The sequence below is a fragment of the Tupaia chinensis genome, unplaced genomic scaffold (assembly GCF_000334495.1).
Source record: "Tupaia chinensis unplaced genomic scaffold, TupChi_1.0 Scaffold000062_1, whole genome shotgun sequence".
NCBI classification, from domain to species: domain Eukaryota; kingdom Metazoa; phylum Chordata; class Mammalia; order Scandentia; family Tupaiidae; genus Tupaia; species Tupaia belangeri.
In genome coordinates this window covers 1,770,359-1,785,916 of record NW_006159520.1, presented here as the reverse complement: position 1 = coordinate 1,785,916, position 15,558 = coordinate 1,770,359, and the positions used below count along the sequence as shown (strand labels likewise).

The window sequence follows — 15,558 nt, the reverse complement described above, 5'->3', positions numbered from 1 at the left end:
GAGGGATAGGATATTCGGGGGCTAAGAGGCTTATTCTGGATAGTTGGGGACGTATTTACAGCCATTCTACACATTCTCATTCCCCATTCATCCCAGGGAAGAAAGTGTGGGGCAGAAAGTAGTCTAGCAGAAAGGAAGGTCTCATAACAGCCTTAAAATAGGACTTGCATGGGAAATAATATGATGAAGAAAGTGGATATACTAGAATGAATAGAGACAATGCTCCTTCATATGTGTCTTATCCAGATATGCCTAGAGTCCAAGCTCTGATTCTCTACGGGTAAGATCTTGGAGCAACTTGAGCAAAGGGAGGATTGTGTGCATTTCTGTGAAACTTTAGAATGAGTTTCTGCTCATGTTATCACAGTATGGGGGTCCCTCAGAGACCTTCTTGTAAAATCAAGGAAATTGTTCTGGGAGCTGTACCTACACTCCTTAGCCTGGCTCCTATGCAGAAACAACATTGTTATAGTGAAAAGTCAATGACTATTTCCCATAAGCCTTCTTTTCTTTTCTTTTCCTTTTTTTTTTTTTTTTCTTTTTTTTTGCTGTAGGGAACAACAGAGAGACAGAAAGTGAGAAATCACCCCCCAGGGGGGATGGTCACGCTGCAATCCCTTCTCCGCCATTCTCCTCCTGGGATCTTGGGCACGCACACACACACGCCCGGTGTGAGTTTAAGCCACCGGGTCCAAGACTCGACCCGCGGTCGACTACATGGGAGTCCAGTGACATAGCCATTACGCTAACTGCTGGTCCCCCATAAGCCTTCTTCTTTGACAAGAATGTTAAGCCCGCAGGCAGAGAAGGAAAATTATAGGAGAAAGTGAGAGGCTAAGTAGTAAATACATGATAAAGCTGTGTGGTTTATAGGTAAAGACAAATTTGTTTTGAAGACAATACAGACTTTCTGAGTGCATAAACAGCATTCATGAACACTCTCCAAGAGTCTCAATTGCCTCATTCATTAAAAACTCCATCCTTCCTTGCTAGTTTATTTTTAAAATTATTTTATTGAACTTTATTTATTTATTTTTTAATTTGACCAGAGAGAGAGAGAGAAAGTGAGAAGGCAAGCCGCCAGGTCCAGGACTCAAACTACAGTCGGCCGTGTGGGAGTCCAGCACCCTTCACCACAGCACCTGCCGGCCCCGTAACCTCTTCCTTGCTAGTTTCTAAAATTTACAGAAGATCAGTCTACATTATACCGTTCTATCAAACACCTCTCCACATTCTATTAATAAAACATTTGTTGAAATTTTTTAAAAAATTAATCCAAGGTAAGAGCCAGGAAAATGAAAGATTAGAGTATCTCCAATTCCTGTCCACTATTGCAATAGATCGCTTATATCTATATGAACAAAGAACCATGGAATCACATCATTTACACAGGTCATCTGTTAAAGCAATCATTTTTTCCAGACCAGCAGCTGGTGTAGCAGTTATGTCACTGGACTCCCACATGGCTGACCACGGTTTGAGTTCCAGACTCCAAGGCTTGAAACTTATGCTGGGCATGTGTGCGTGCATGTCCAAGAACCCACGAGGAAGATGGGGGAGAAGCGATTGTGGTATGGTCGTCTCCCCTGGGGGGGGTGATTTCTCTCTCTCTCTCTCTCTTTCTCTGTTTCTCCCCCCAGTGTGTACACGTGCCCTAAGGCAAAACAAACAAACAAAAAAAAAATCATTAAAAAAAGATCATTGTTCCATCAGCACTTTGTTAAGAATTAAAGAGGGGACGATTATTATTATTATTACTTTTATGCCTTTCTTGGTAAATAAAAAAAAAAAATGTTCCTATACATAGAAAAGAAAATAAGCTGTCTACATATGTAACTAAATAGCTAAAGTTAAGATTACTTTTAATCAAAATTATCTCCCTAGTCACTCTTAAAGTAGTTTCTGAAAGCAGAAATAGACTTTTGGCAATCATCCCAATAAATTGTTAATAGCTACCTAAAGGAAAATATAGAAAGAGATTGTCAACCATTCACATTTCAGAATTAATTTCTCTATAATACTTCTTAGAGAGATATTTATAGAAAAGGGCTTGAAAAGGATAAATAAATAATAAATTAATCCAGAGAACAGAAGATTCTAAGCTCAGGGCAGAATTATGGCAATAACTTTTTTGCATAAGACACAATATAAGATGAAAATCCATAAAGAAATCTTGTTAAACTATATGAAAATTACAAGGTCTGAGTTAATTCAATCAAGATAAATATGTCCATTTAAACTGTTGCCACATACAACTACTCTGAATCTAAAGTTTTGTTTCAGAAGGATGAAATCAAAGGAGTCCTGGTCAGGTTTTATGCCCTGGTAATTAAACTAATGTCTTCACTTCAGTCCTAAAACAGACATAGCTAGCTGCCTACCCAATATTCTTCATTTCTGCTTTGTCAATAGAATCCTGACTTTTTGGAGAGGCAGCAATCTGTCCAGCTAAAAATACTTGTTTTCCCAGACTTCTTTGCATCCTAATCAGGTGGCACAGTCCTGCTCTATGAAATGTAAGCAGACATCTGCTGGGATTGATGGGAAAGCTGTTGCTTTCCTGATATAGTCACCATCCATTCCTGCCTCCTTCTTCACTCTTTTATCTTTCCTTTTGGTGTGCTGAAATATTAGCATAAGACATGGTGGGCAAGCATCTTTCTTGCAATCATAAGATGCCAAGATTGAGGGCAAAGCCTACAAACTATGTCTGGCAGAACAGAAAGATGGAAAAAATTTAAGTTCCTGGTGGATGACTGAGCTGCCACACCTACTCTGCACTACCTACTCCTAAATTCCTTATTACAGGAGACAGTTGCCACTGTGATAATTTTCTGTTACTTTCATCAAACACATCAATAACAGGTCCTCTTTTGACTATATTCTGACTCAACACAAACATCAGGTCAGAACAGATATTACAATGTCTTTTTATAAAAATTTGCTTCAAGTTTTATCTTCTGGATTTCTGAGCATACATGCATAAAGAAATAAACTGCACTGTGATGAGCATATCACCTGTTTAGAGTTGTGTTCTCTCTCTGACATGTCACAAACACTGATTTCTTTTCCCTGTTCAACAAATACGTATTCAGTGCCTAATGATGGCATTATAACAGTGAATAAAAAGTATTAAATCTGTCCATTATTAGAGCTTACATATAGCTTTTATTAAAAGTTATTGTTTTCTAAAAACATGCTCTTTGGAGTGATGTTGGCTGAGTATTTCACTTTTCAACTGGTTAGCCTGGTATTGTATAATTCAAAGAATCTCTTCCACAGAGGTTAAAGATTAGTTTATAAGTTGCAAAATACCACTAAAGTCATATTGAAATCTAAAAGTTGTGTACCCATGAATGAGTGCTGAAATATCCAAATTAAGAAATAAAAACTTGGGACTGGCAGGTGGGACAGTGCAGTGAACTCACACATGGCTGACCACGGTTTAAGTCCCAGGCCTGATAGCTTGCTTTCTCACTTCCTCTCTCTGTCTCTCTGGTCAAATTTAAAAAATAGTAATAATGATAATGAATAAAATTAAATAAATAGTTCTTTTTTGAAATTAATAAATAAAATGACTTAGTAAAAAAAAATTACTGTTTTCCTCCATTTCCTTGGCCTTAATTCTAATATTTATTTGAAACAAGTAGTGAAGGTGAGAAAACAGCCCTTCCTGATGCTCAACAAAAAAAGTATGTATAGGGACCAGTCTGTTACATAGCAATTAAGATGACTGAATCACACACGACTGACTGCAGTTCCAACTCCAGACCCAACAGCTTAAAAAACACTGGAGGTGTGTTTCCATGTGACCAAAATTCCAAGAGGAGAACGGAAAAAGGATTACAACTTGGTCATTCCCCACTGGGAGCTGCTTTCTCACTTTCATTTTCTATCTATTTATCTATCTATCTATCTATCTATCTATCTATCTATCTATCTATCTATCTGTCTATCTATCTCTCTGGTGAGTGCACCTGCCCTATAACAACAACAACAAAAAAACCCCACACACGCACACATACACATACATATATGTATATATATATAACTACATATATATACATATATGTGTGTGTGTGTGTATGTGTGTGTGTGTGTGTATAGTTTAATGTGCATGTATTAGGCACTGTAGGGAATGTTCTGAGAAATGGCAAGCTTACGAAAAGTTTAACTATTCAGGCTCCCCAACTTCACAGCAGCTTGAATTATCTACCCTACTCTGCCAGTCACATGCTTCTTGAGACCAGCCACAGAACTCTTCATAGATAAGGTTTTAGAGAGTCTGATGGTTAACCACTGGCATTTTTTTATGCATTTAGGTAAGGACCAATTTCTGCTTTGCTTCTTCCCTGTGGACACAGCTTTCTTGGACTGGCCCCAAGTGTTCCCTGGGCTCTATAATGAATGGGTCTTTTATGAAGATAGCTGATTTGGGAAGAGTCACAATGTATAATAACCCTGTATAAATTACAAGGAACTGGAGTGGAACCCAGGCATACAGTAAGTCATGCCAGAATATAACTCAGAATACACAAGGCTGGATGCACTATATTTTCCACCAGCTCGGCTCCCTGCTATGATTTAGATCTAATAGGATACACATGCTGTTTGTTTGTCTTTGTATTGGCAATATACTTATAATGAATTGTATGACTTCCATGAGCATACTAAGGATTGAGTGAATTAATTTTCTAGTTTGATGACACCATCTTGTCCTATTCAAATACAAAGTGTCAATGGTGTCAGAATTGTGCTTGAGCATAAAATATGAATATGTGCACTTACATTGGAATAGAAACCTATGTTTTTTATTAACTATTACACATGTATGTACACACAAATACACATAAATATACATTTTGTAGTTTATTCTTATAGTGGTCTATTCAAATACTGTACATTAATATACTTTGTATATGCCTCTGCTCTCCCAGAAGAGCATAGTTTTTAAAAGTTTCTTTCTTTGTTTCTTTTCATGAGAGCAAGAGAGACAGACAGACAGACCCTCAGTGAGGTCTTATGTCACAATCTTTCTTCCCAGTCCTCTAAGTCGGTAAGAATCATGCACCCAATGTATACAGGTCAATCTGGGACCTGAAACCCAATCTTCCATGTGTCTTCCAGCATTTCAATGTTTTACTACTGGGACATACATATTATTTCTTTATAAGTATAATTTAGACCACAATGTGATATTTTCAAAACAACCATGAAAAAATTTCTTTTCAAGTTCATTGATGTGATTGAAGCATAGTATTATGTCCTATAAGGAATTTTGCAAAGTCTAAAAGCTGGAGAAGTGTTAGAGGTGTGTTTCACTTTTCCCCACCATTCACACATATTCCTTGAGATCCACCCTTCCTGGTGAAGTATCTTAAAATCTATAGGCATACAAGGATAGGAGAAAAATATAAGAATAATTTTCAAAATGAAAATATAAAACGGTTAAATAAAACAATTTCTCAATTCAATTCAGCTTCTAATAATTAAATATATAGTCTTCATTGGCTTAAAAGAGAATGACTAATTTTGCTTTATGACATTGTTCACTCAAAATATACATGGCTCTACTTATATTTTCTCTCAATGCTACTAAACACACACACACACACACACACACACACACACTCAAAATAAATCTGAAAAACACTGGTGCAACCATCCATGGTGTTTTGACGCAAATCTTAATCACTTTAATATAGGTTATCTGGTCACAAATGATCCATAAAAATGCTACAACCCTCATTTTGACCTTCCTCTCCCAGCAATAAGTGGGTTTCTTCTGTGCCATTTTCACACTTGTAAATATATTAGTCAGTAGGGTCCCATAGGTCCAGGAAAAAAAAAAATGACTCTTGCCCCTTCTTTCTTCTCAGATCATTTTCTCTTCAGAGAGGGACTAAGGTTTGTTTTTTTGTTTGTTTTGTTTGTTTGTTTTTTGCAGTAGGGGTTGGCTTAGATGCTGAAAAACATGAGTGAAACTTTAAAAACTTGGTACATTACAACAAATAACCAGATATGCCTCTTCAGAAAGTTTACTCTCAACATTGTTAAGTGATAATGTCAATGCTAACAATAAAAATAAATACTTAATAGTGGATACTATAGGTCAGTGATGCTTTAGACTTTCAAATTTTAAGAACCTGAAATTAATCAACAATAACAAATTGAAAAATTGACAGTTGCCAACTTTATATTTCCTCTTTTCATTTTGCTACATAAGGTAATTTGAATAAACATTTACTATGCTTTATCACCTTCATACCATGAAAAGACAATTTGACACCAACGTAGTAGGGAAGAAAATCCCCATATAAAATATAGTATCTTTTCAAGATAAAGAAATTTGTCTTAATAAAAATGCTCATTATTTTTAATTTTTTCACTTGTGCCAGCTCAATTAACTCATCATCACCAACTTGCATCAACTGATATCTACCCAAGTTATAAGCATGTTCCCAATGAACAAAGAGATACTGTTTTTTTCCAGGTAATGATGAGTTTTCAACTATTCTCTTTATATTCAACATTGTACCAGCTCTTTGAGGGCCAAGAAAATATTTGATTAGAGTCATTTACCAACATCTTGCTTCTCAGAAACAGAGACCATTAGAATTTTATTGACCATCCAAATCTATTGGTTCAATATCTTCCTTTCATAGATAGGAAATTAGAGCCCTGGTTGGGAAGGTGGCAATTTCTAAATATCATACAACTTTCCTCAAATACAGGTGTCAGCTTCCATTTGTTTATTGTCATATGGTATTCTTTCAAGATTATAGTCAACATTTGAACTTTTAACTGGTATTAATACGTTTATATGTTATTTCAGTTAACGCTTATTTCAATCTTATGTTGTGGAAGTTACCAGTCCCATTATGCAGATTGGGATAATTCTGTATGTAACTAACCCAAGCTCATGCCACTAGAAAATAGCAGAGTGGCTTTTTAGTTTTTAAAGCTTTACCATATAATTATTTTTTATGCTTTACCATAAAATTATCAGGAATTTGTTGAGTGATTTCCATGGGCTCAGCACCCTGATTAATATTATAGAGAAAAGAGAAAAAGTGTAATACATGAAATGAAGAAAAATATGGTATTTGCAAAATATAGTTATTAACTATACTCCTCGTTCAAAATAAACTGGACAATTGATACTTCCTACTAGATAAATTCTTATAGTTCTTTCTAGAAAAGTAGCCTTCTCTCCTATTAAATTAGCTTTCTCATATTTCTTCAGAGGTCTCAAATACATTTTACCTGTCACAGAAATTGAGCTATTAAGCTAATTAACAACAGGGTATGATGACTAGACAAGATAACTCATTAATAGGTAAACAGAAGCATTAGGTTAAATTTGAGGATACGTGACGACATAGACTTGAAAACATTCACTCATCTTTTAATAAATACTTGAGTATATGTTATGGTTCCCAACTTTTTCGACACTAAGCAAAGCTTTAATAATGCATTATAGCCCATGGTACCTATTTTGGAAACATTTTGTTTCTAAACAAAATTAATCTTAAAAAATATTTGTTTTCCTATTTTATTATATATATACATCTGTTACTCAAAGTTTCCAGTCATCATGAGAAACCAGATATAATTTTACTGAAATAGAAGAATTCTAGGTAACGGTAAAGAAACTCACCTTTTTAAACAATCTGTGTGGCCTTATTATTGCAGATGGCCGATTTCCTTTGACACTTTGCAATGCTGGCTATAAAACTCATGGATTCCCCAATGTTACTGTTACATATCTAGTAGTCCAGCAAGCCTTGGTTGAGAATCACTAACTGAATGCCTGACATTAAGCTTGGTGATAAGTGGTGCAAATATGGAAATAAATAACTCAGGGGTCTTTCCTTGAATTTAATTTCTGGTATAAATAGCCTTGCCTTTTCAGTACACATTAACTTCCTGTGTTTCTTACTTACCTATGTTCAGTGGGGTATTTTCTTTTCTACATAAAGCTTACTTAAGGGCACACCACTTAAGCATCATTTTCTCTTCTTATGGCGTAATTCACGAATTTCAAACCTAGCAGGAGGTCTAGTAACTGCCTAAGAACAGTCATTTCTCTAGATGAAACTAAAAAATAGGGCAGCTGATTGATTGTGAAGTTAAGATCACTGACCTATGATTGCACTGACCTCTAGACTTGAATCCCAGATCTTTCACTTTTGAGCAACAGGCTTATGGTAAATTTCTAGTCCTCTCAATGTCTCAATATTTTAAAATTGAAAAATAGCCGTAATGATAGTATTTATCTCCTATAGTTTTATGAGAATTAAATGACATAATATGACTAAAGTGTTTCTTATAATACTGAAACATAAGTTGTTAATAAATTTTATCTATTATTGTAATTATGAAAAGGGAAAACAAAAGGAGCAACATATATTAATTTTTTAGAAATAATTATTTTATTTAATTTTATTCATCATTATTATTATGTTTTTTAACTGGATGTTGAGGTGCTGGACTTTCATGTGGTTATCTGTGGTTCAAGTCCTGGACCTGGTGGCTTGCTTTCTCACTTTCCCTCTCTCTCTTTGTCTCTCTCTGGTCAAATTTTAAAAATATATATCTTTAATCAGAAGAGAATCAGGTTTGAAGAGATCATTGTTTTGGGAATTTAAAAAAGGGCAGGTAGAAAAAAATGGACAAAAAGGGGGCCAGCAGGTGGTGTAGTGGCTAAGGTGCTGGATTCCCATATGGCTGGCTGCAGTTTGAATCTCAGATGGCTTGAAAATCACACCAGGCACATGTGCATGTTTGCCCAAAACCCTGGAGGAGAAGGGACTGTAGTGTGGCCATTCTCTCTGGGGGGTGATTTCTCACTTTCCTTCTCTGTCTCTCTGTATCTCTCTCTGGAGAGTGCATGTACCCTATAGCAAAATTCTTTTAAAAAGAACAAAAAGGGACCAGCAGTTAGTGTAATGGCTATGTCGCTGAACTCCCATGTAGTCAATCGTGGTTCGCATCCCGGATCTGGTGGCTTAAAACTCATGCCGGACGCATGTGCATGTGTGCCCAAGATCCCAAGAGGAGAATGAAGGAGAAGGGATTGCGGTGTGGCCATCCCCCCTGGGGGAGGGGGGTGATTTCTCACTTTCTGTCTGTCTCTCTCTGTCTGTCTGGCGAGCGCACGCGCCCTATAGCAAAAACCTCTCAAAAAATAAAAAAAGAGTAGAGACAGAGAGAAAGGAAAGTGAAACAACAGTTCATAAATGTTTAAATTATGGATCATGATTAGGTATTTCTCTTTTAACATGTTTAAAATACAATAATAGACAATGCTTGTTTTAAAGAAAAGAAAGTCTTCAGAAATTATAGAAAGCATATTTCATCAGGGACAATTATACTGCAATGCCTTCTCCTCTATTTTCCTCTAGGGATTTTGGGCACACAACTCATGTGTGCCTGATGTGTTTTTCAATCAGCTGGGTATGGGATCTGAACCACACAGTCAGCCCTGTGGGATCCAGCTGCCATAATTACCACATACCACCAGCTGGCCCCAGAATTAAATTATTAGTGAATCTAAATCAGACCAATACTTCCAACTTTTAATTACTGGAAATAATGTTCTCAAATTACAATGCTAGATTAGAAAAAAAAATGGTTCATTCAGCAACCTTGTAGTTTGAAGGCAATATTAGTTTCTTGTTGCTACCATAATAAATTTCTATATGTAAAGGCTTTAAACAACTTACTTTATTATTCTACAGTTTTGGAAGCTAGAAGTCCAACAAAGTTGGGGTCTTCATATTTTTTGACTTTGTAACAGATTATGAAGTTATGGTAATCAAAACACTGTGATATCAACATAAAGACACAGATATAGACCAATGAAATAAAATAGGGGGTTCAGAAATAAACCCATGTATATACATTCAAATGATCTTAAACAAAGGTACCAAGCCTACACAATAAAGAAAGAATAGTCTCTTAAATGGTGCTGGGAAAAGTGTGTAACCACATGTAAAAGAATGAAACTGGAACTTTACCTTACATAATACACACACACAAAGTCAACTCACAACAAATTAAGGGCTAAAATGTAAGACCTGAACCTAGAAAACTCTTAGTAAAAACATAAAGAAAAAGCTTCATAGCATTGGTCTTTGCAATAATTTATTGGATAAGTTGCCAAATGCCAGGCCAAAAAAACAAAACACAGAAAACAAAAAATTGACAAGCAAAAGTACATCAAACTGGGACCAGCAGTTGGCATAATGGCTATGTCGCTGGACTCCCATGTAGTTGACCATGGTTCAAGTCCTGGACCTGGTGGCTTAAATTCATGCCGGGCGCATGTGCCTGCATGCCCAAGGATGGAAGAGACGGGATTGTGGCATGGCCATCCTCCCGGGGGGGGTGATTTCTTGCTTTCTGTCTCTCTCAGTCTTTCTGGAGAGCACATACACTCTATAGCAAAAACCTCTCCAAAAAAAAAAAAGAAAGAAAGAAAGAATGAATGAAAGGAAGAAAGGAAGTAAAAAGACGACATTAAACTATAAAGTTTCTGTACTGCAAATAAAATAATCAATATAGTGAAAAGGCAACCTATAGATTGGAAGCCAATATAACAATATTGGCAAACCATATGTCTGTTAAAAATGGGCTAAAGATTTAAGTAGACATTTCACTAAAGAAGACATGTAAGTGTCCAATACAAATATGAAAAACCACTGCATTTCCAGCCACCAAGAAAATGCAAATATTAATCACAGGGAGATATCAGCTCACGATTAGTAGAATGGCCATTAACAAAACAAACAAACAAAAGATAATAGGAAGTGTAGGTGAGGATGTGGAGATATTGGAATCCTTCTCCACTCTTAGTGGGAATGTAAAGCAATATAACAGTGATGGAAATGGTGTAGATGCTCCTTGAAACATTAAAATTACATCTATCGGGACCAGTAGATGGTGTACTGGTTACGTTGCTGGACGCCTATGTAGTTGACAGCAGTTCGAGTCCCAGACCCAGAAGCTTAAAAGGCATGTCAGGCCCACGCACGTGCATGCCCAAAATCCTGAGAGGAGAATGGAGGAGAAGGGATTGTGATTTGGCCATCTCCTCCAGGACATGGGGAGGATTTCTCACTTTCTGTCTCTCTGTCTCTATGGCAAGTGCACATGCCCTATAGCAAAAACAAAACAAAACAAAACAAAAAAACAACTTTCTAAAAAATTTTTAAAAAGATCTATCACATATGACATGATCCAGCAATCCCACTACTGGGTATATAGCCAAAAGAAACGAGATCATGATGTTGACGAGACATTTGTACTCCCATGTTTATGGCAGCACTATTCATAATAGTTAAGATATGGAGTCAACCTTAATACTCACCAATAGATGAATAAAAAAAATGTAGTAAATATACACAATAGGCTCCTGGTGCTGCCTGTGTGCTCATTTGGTGAGGAGCTGGTACCTCTTTTGTGAAGCGGCAGCTAAGGAGACTCCGGTGCTCGCCATAGCGGATGAAAAGCCCAAGGAAGGAGTCAAGACTGAGAACAACGATCATATTAATTTGAAGGTGGCGGGGCAGGATGGTTCTGTGGTGCAGTTTAAGATTAAGAGGCATACACCACTTAGTAAATTAATGAAAGACTATTGTGAACGACAGGGTTTGTCAATGAGGCAGATCAGATTCTGATTTGATGGGCAGCCAATCAACGAAACAGACACACCAGCACAGTTGGAAATGGAGAATGAAGATAAAATTGATGTGTTCTAACAGCAGACAGAAGGGGTCTACTAAAAAGGGAACCTGCTACTTTACTCCAGAACTCTGTTCTTACAGACCAAGAATACATTCTCAATTAGAAAACCACAATTTGGTTTCACCACATCCTGACTACTACAGTATAGTTTTCTCTTTTCTTTAATTTTCCCTTCTCCATTCCTTTATTGTATATAAAGTAACTGGTGTATGTGCACAAGCATATTGCATTTTTTTTAATTAAATGGCCAATGATATATGTTTTGATTGACATCAAATGGAGATTGGATGGGGAAAAATACCGGCTCTGTGAAAGTACTCCCTTTCTCCATCAGTGGCATGCTCATTCAGCTCTTATCTTTATATTCCAGTAAGTTATTTTGCTCTCACAGTTTTAACAAAAAGAAAAAGAAAAAAAAAAAAACCAACAACATAAAAATCCTAACATACCTTGTTTGATTGGAGAATTTTATTGTTTTTCATTTATCAATGTAAAACCAAGCACCATTTTATAACTTTTTTGTACGTAGCTGTTACATGTAGGGCAATCTGTCTTTAAGTAGGGGTTAATTACTCTTAAAGAAAAAAAGGAATCCTAGATAGTTTTCCCTTCAAGTCAAGCATCTTGTTGTTTAAATAAACTTCTTGTTTAAAAATATATATATATACACAATAGAATAATATGCTACAATATGGATACATGTGTAGAATATGTTAAGTGAAATAATCTAGGTAAGAAAGACAAATTTCACATGACCTCAATCACATGTGGAAGTCAAAGAATTGATCTCATAGAAGTTGAGAGTAGAATAGAGGTAACCAGGTACCTCAAAGAATAGTGGAGAGGGGGTTGGGTCAATAGATACAATGATACAGTTTGATAAGAGGAACTCTTATCAACTTATCAAGGTACTCCAATGAATGGTAAAAGAAATATAGATACAATAATGCAATGTATATTCAAAGAGAAGAGATTGAATGTTTTCACAACAAAATCATGATAATGAATATGCTAATTATCATAATCTGATGATCATTACTCAATGTATATATGTATCAAAACATCACATTATATGCTATTAACAGGTACAATTATTATGTCAATTTAAAAATTAAGAATAGAATGATAAAAAATCCCACTTTGAGATATTTATCTGAAAGAATTGAAATCAGTATCTCAAAGAGGTATTTGCATTCTTATGTTCATTGCGGCACTATTCACAATAGACGTAGAAACAACCTAAATATCAATAAAAGAATGAATAGATGAAGAAAATATCCATTATATTTTATGTATGGTATATATGTACCATGGGATATTATTCAACCATAAAAAAAGAAGAAAATTTTGCCATATATAACAATATGGATGAACATGGAAGACATTATGCTAAATTAAATAAGACAGTCACAGAAGGACAAACACTGCATGATTCCACTTACATGAAGTATCTAAACTACTCAGTTCATAAACATAGGAAGTAGAATGGGGATTACCAGAGGAAGAGAGAAGGAGAAAATGGGCAGTTGCCATTCAATGGATATAGAATCTCACTCATAAAAGTTGAAAAAGTTCTGGAGATCCACTGTACAACATTGTGCTTATAGTCAGCAATACTTTACCATATACCTAAAAATGTGTCAAGAGAATAAATATCACATTGTGTATTTTTTCCACAATAATAAAAAATAATTTAGTAGTCAATTACTTTTAGTTACTATAATTACCAGCCAGTTTTATTTCCTATATAATCTCTTAAATGTATAAAATTACGCCATTTTATACATTCACCCATCATTATCAGTTCATCCATGTATTGAGTCCACTCATTTATTCATCAACATATACCAAGCATCTATTGCAAAATGGCATACTACACATAAATAAAAATAACAAAAAGTCTTACAATTATATAGCACTTTGCATTTTTATATCTTTAATCTACCTAACTGTATTTAAAGGAAATGGTTCCTGCTATTAGAAACTTAAGAGCCTTGGGGCTGGCTAGTGGTGTGTGGTTTAAGGTGCTGGATTCCCACATGACTGACCATGGTTCAAGTTTTAGACCTAGCGGATTGTTTTCTCACTCTCCTTTCTCTCTTTCTCTTGTTGTCTCTCTGTGGTCAAATAAAAGAAGAACAATGATAAATAAAATTGAATAAATAGTTCTAAAAATTTTTTAAAAAAAGAGAGAGATAAAAGAAACTTGAGAGCTTCCTTGAGAAAACAACAGGTTACATACAAATTCAGCAAAACTCCATAGTTATAGTTATGGTATTGAGTTTTATAACCAGGGATGGACATTCACTCCAGTCTGAGATCCATTAAAATTGGCATTGCAGAATGAGGCACATTAAAACAGGGATAGACAGTGTCTACCATCTTAGCCTTCTCTGGGCTCTTTTCTCATACAGGGCTGTAAAGACAAGATACAGGAGACCAACCAGGCTTTAGCCGTTTTAGAGAAAAAGAACCACCAAAGTGAGTAAGGGGGAAAAATATCTATGGTGGCTGTAATACCTCCATGGTTTCTTTCATCAAGCAGTGAAATCTTCTCTACATATTTCCAAGTATATGCTTCTTCCAAATAAGGAGTGATGTTAAAAATGCAGAAAGAAAATAATTTGTGCAAAATTCCTCACATTGGAATTTGAAATTTTTCATAGGACAAGCACCATGACTCTTTACCCAGGGATGGTATTTTGACATAAACACTTGATGCTTTATATGCTAATCATTCATTTTACAGACACTTCGCAACTTAGAGGATGATATAAGGGGAGTTTGGGTGTACTCCCCAAAGTATAGAAACAACCAATACAAAATAAATGGACTGAGGAACTCAAGAAAGAAATAGCAAGTAAGAGCATAAGATAAGACTTTCAGCTTGAGCATTCTGCTCCCTTCACTTGTCTCCTGAGTCTGGCTGCTCATCAGGAGATTTGCTCTCAGGTAGATTTCTGGGAAGAGAAAGCCACCATTTGCTTGCTATATACCCTGGGGCCACCCAGCTGCCAAGTGCCAGCTGAACAGAGGTGCATCAAGAGGCCTGCAGTCAAAAGGCGGCATGATGGCCAATTGCCATCAATTTCTGCAGCAAGTCTGGCATCTTGGCATCTTGCTTTTCTTCCCCTCCCCCAGGTTAATAGCTGAGAACCTCAGCCTTGAAAGCTGCTTATCCTACCAATTTCAATTGCTTTCCTTCTTCTCCTGTGATAATCTATTTCCTGACCTCCTTTCACCCTGATAGTAAAATTAAGTGTTTCATATACCTAGTTCTATTTGCAAGGCCACCCAAGCTCTAATGTAAATGTTTCTCTCCCCTTTTCCACACACCCATGGGTAAAGGCAGCATTGCCACGTCCCCCTTGGACCTGATTGCTAGGCAACACTCAGCCATGTGAATTTGTCACTTCTGTTTGGCGCAAATTTCAATTTCACCTCCAACTGTAACAACACTGCTCGATATATTTTAGATGCCACTGTGGTTGGATGGCATCCCGGGAAAGATGTGAAGTGCTACTGCCAGGAATGAATGATTGGCATTGGGTAAAGCAATTCTCTGAACTCAGCCTTGGCATACCATTAATTGTTAAGTCTGTTCTGCTACACCAACCTCTTGTCAGAATCATGTCTATTGTAAGCTTTTGCGACAAGAGTCCAAATGGTAGAACTCTCTCCCTCTGTAAGATCCAAATTATGTCGATAATGAAGCAATGGATTTCTCAACCCACAATATATTACTTCTTCCTATTTCCATCTATTGCCTGCACTTTTGTTTGAAAGAAAAACTGTTCCATGTCTGAA

The 15,558-nt window shown here is 36.2% G+C and overlaps 1 pseudogene; it reads left to right on the top strand.

Moving 5' to 3' along the window:
• Nucleotides 1–206: 206 nt before the first annotated feature.
• Nucleotides 207–11,939, top strand: LOC102501172 (small ubiquitin-related modifier 2 pseudogene; annotated as a pseudogene).
• The last annotated feature ends 3,619 nt before the right edge of the window (nucleotides 11,940–15,558 follow it).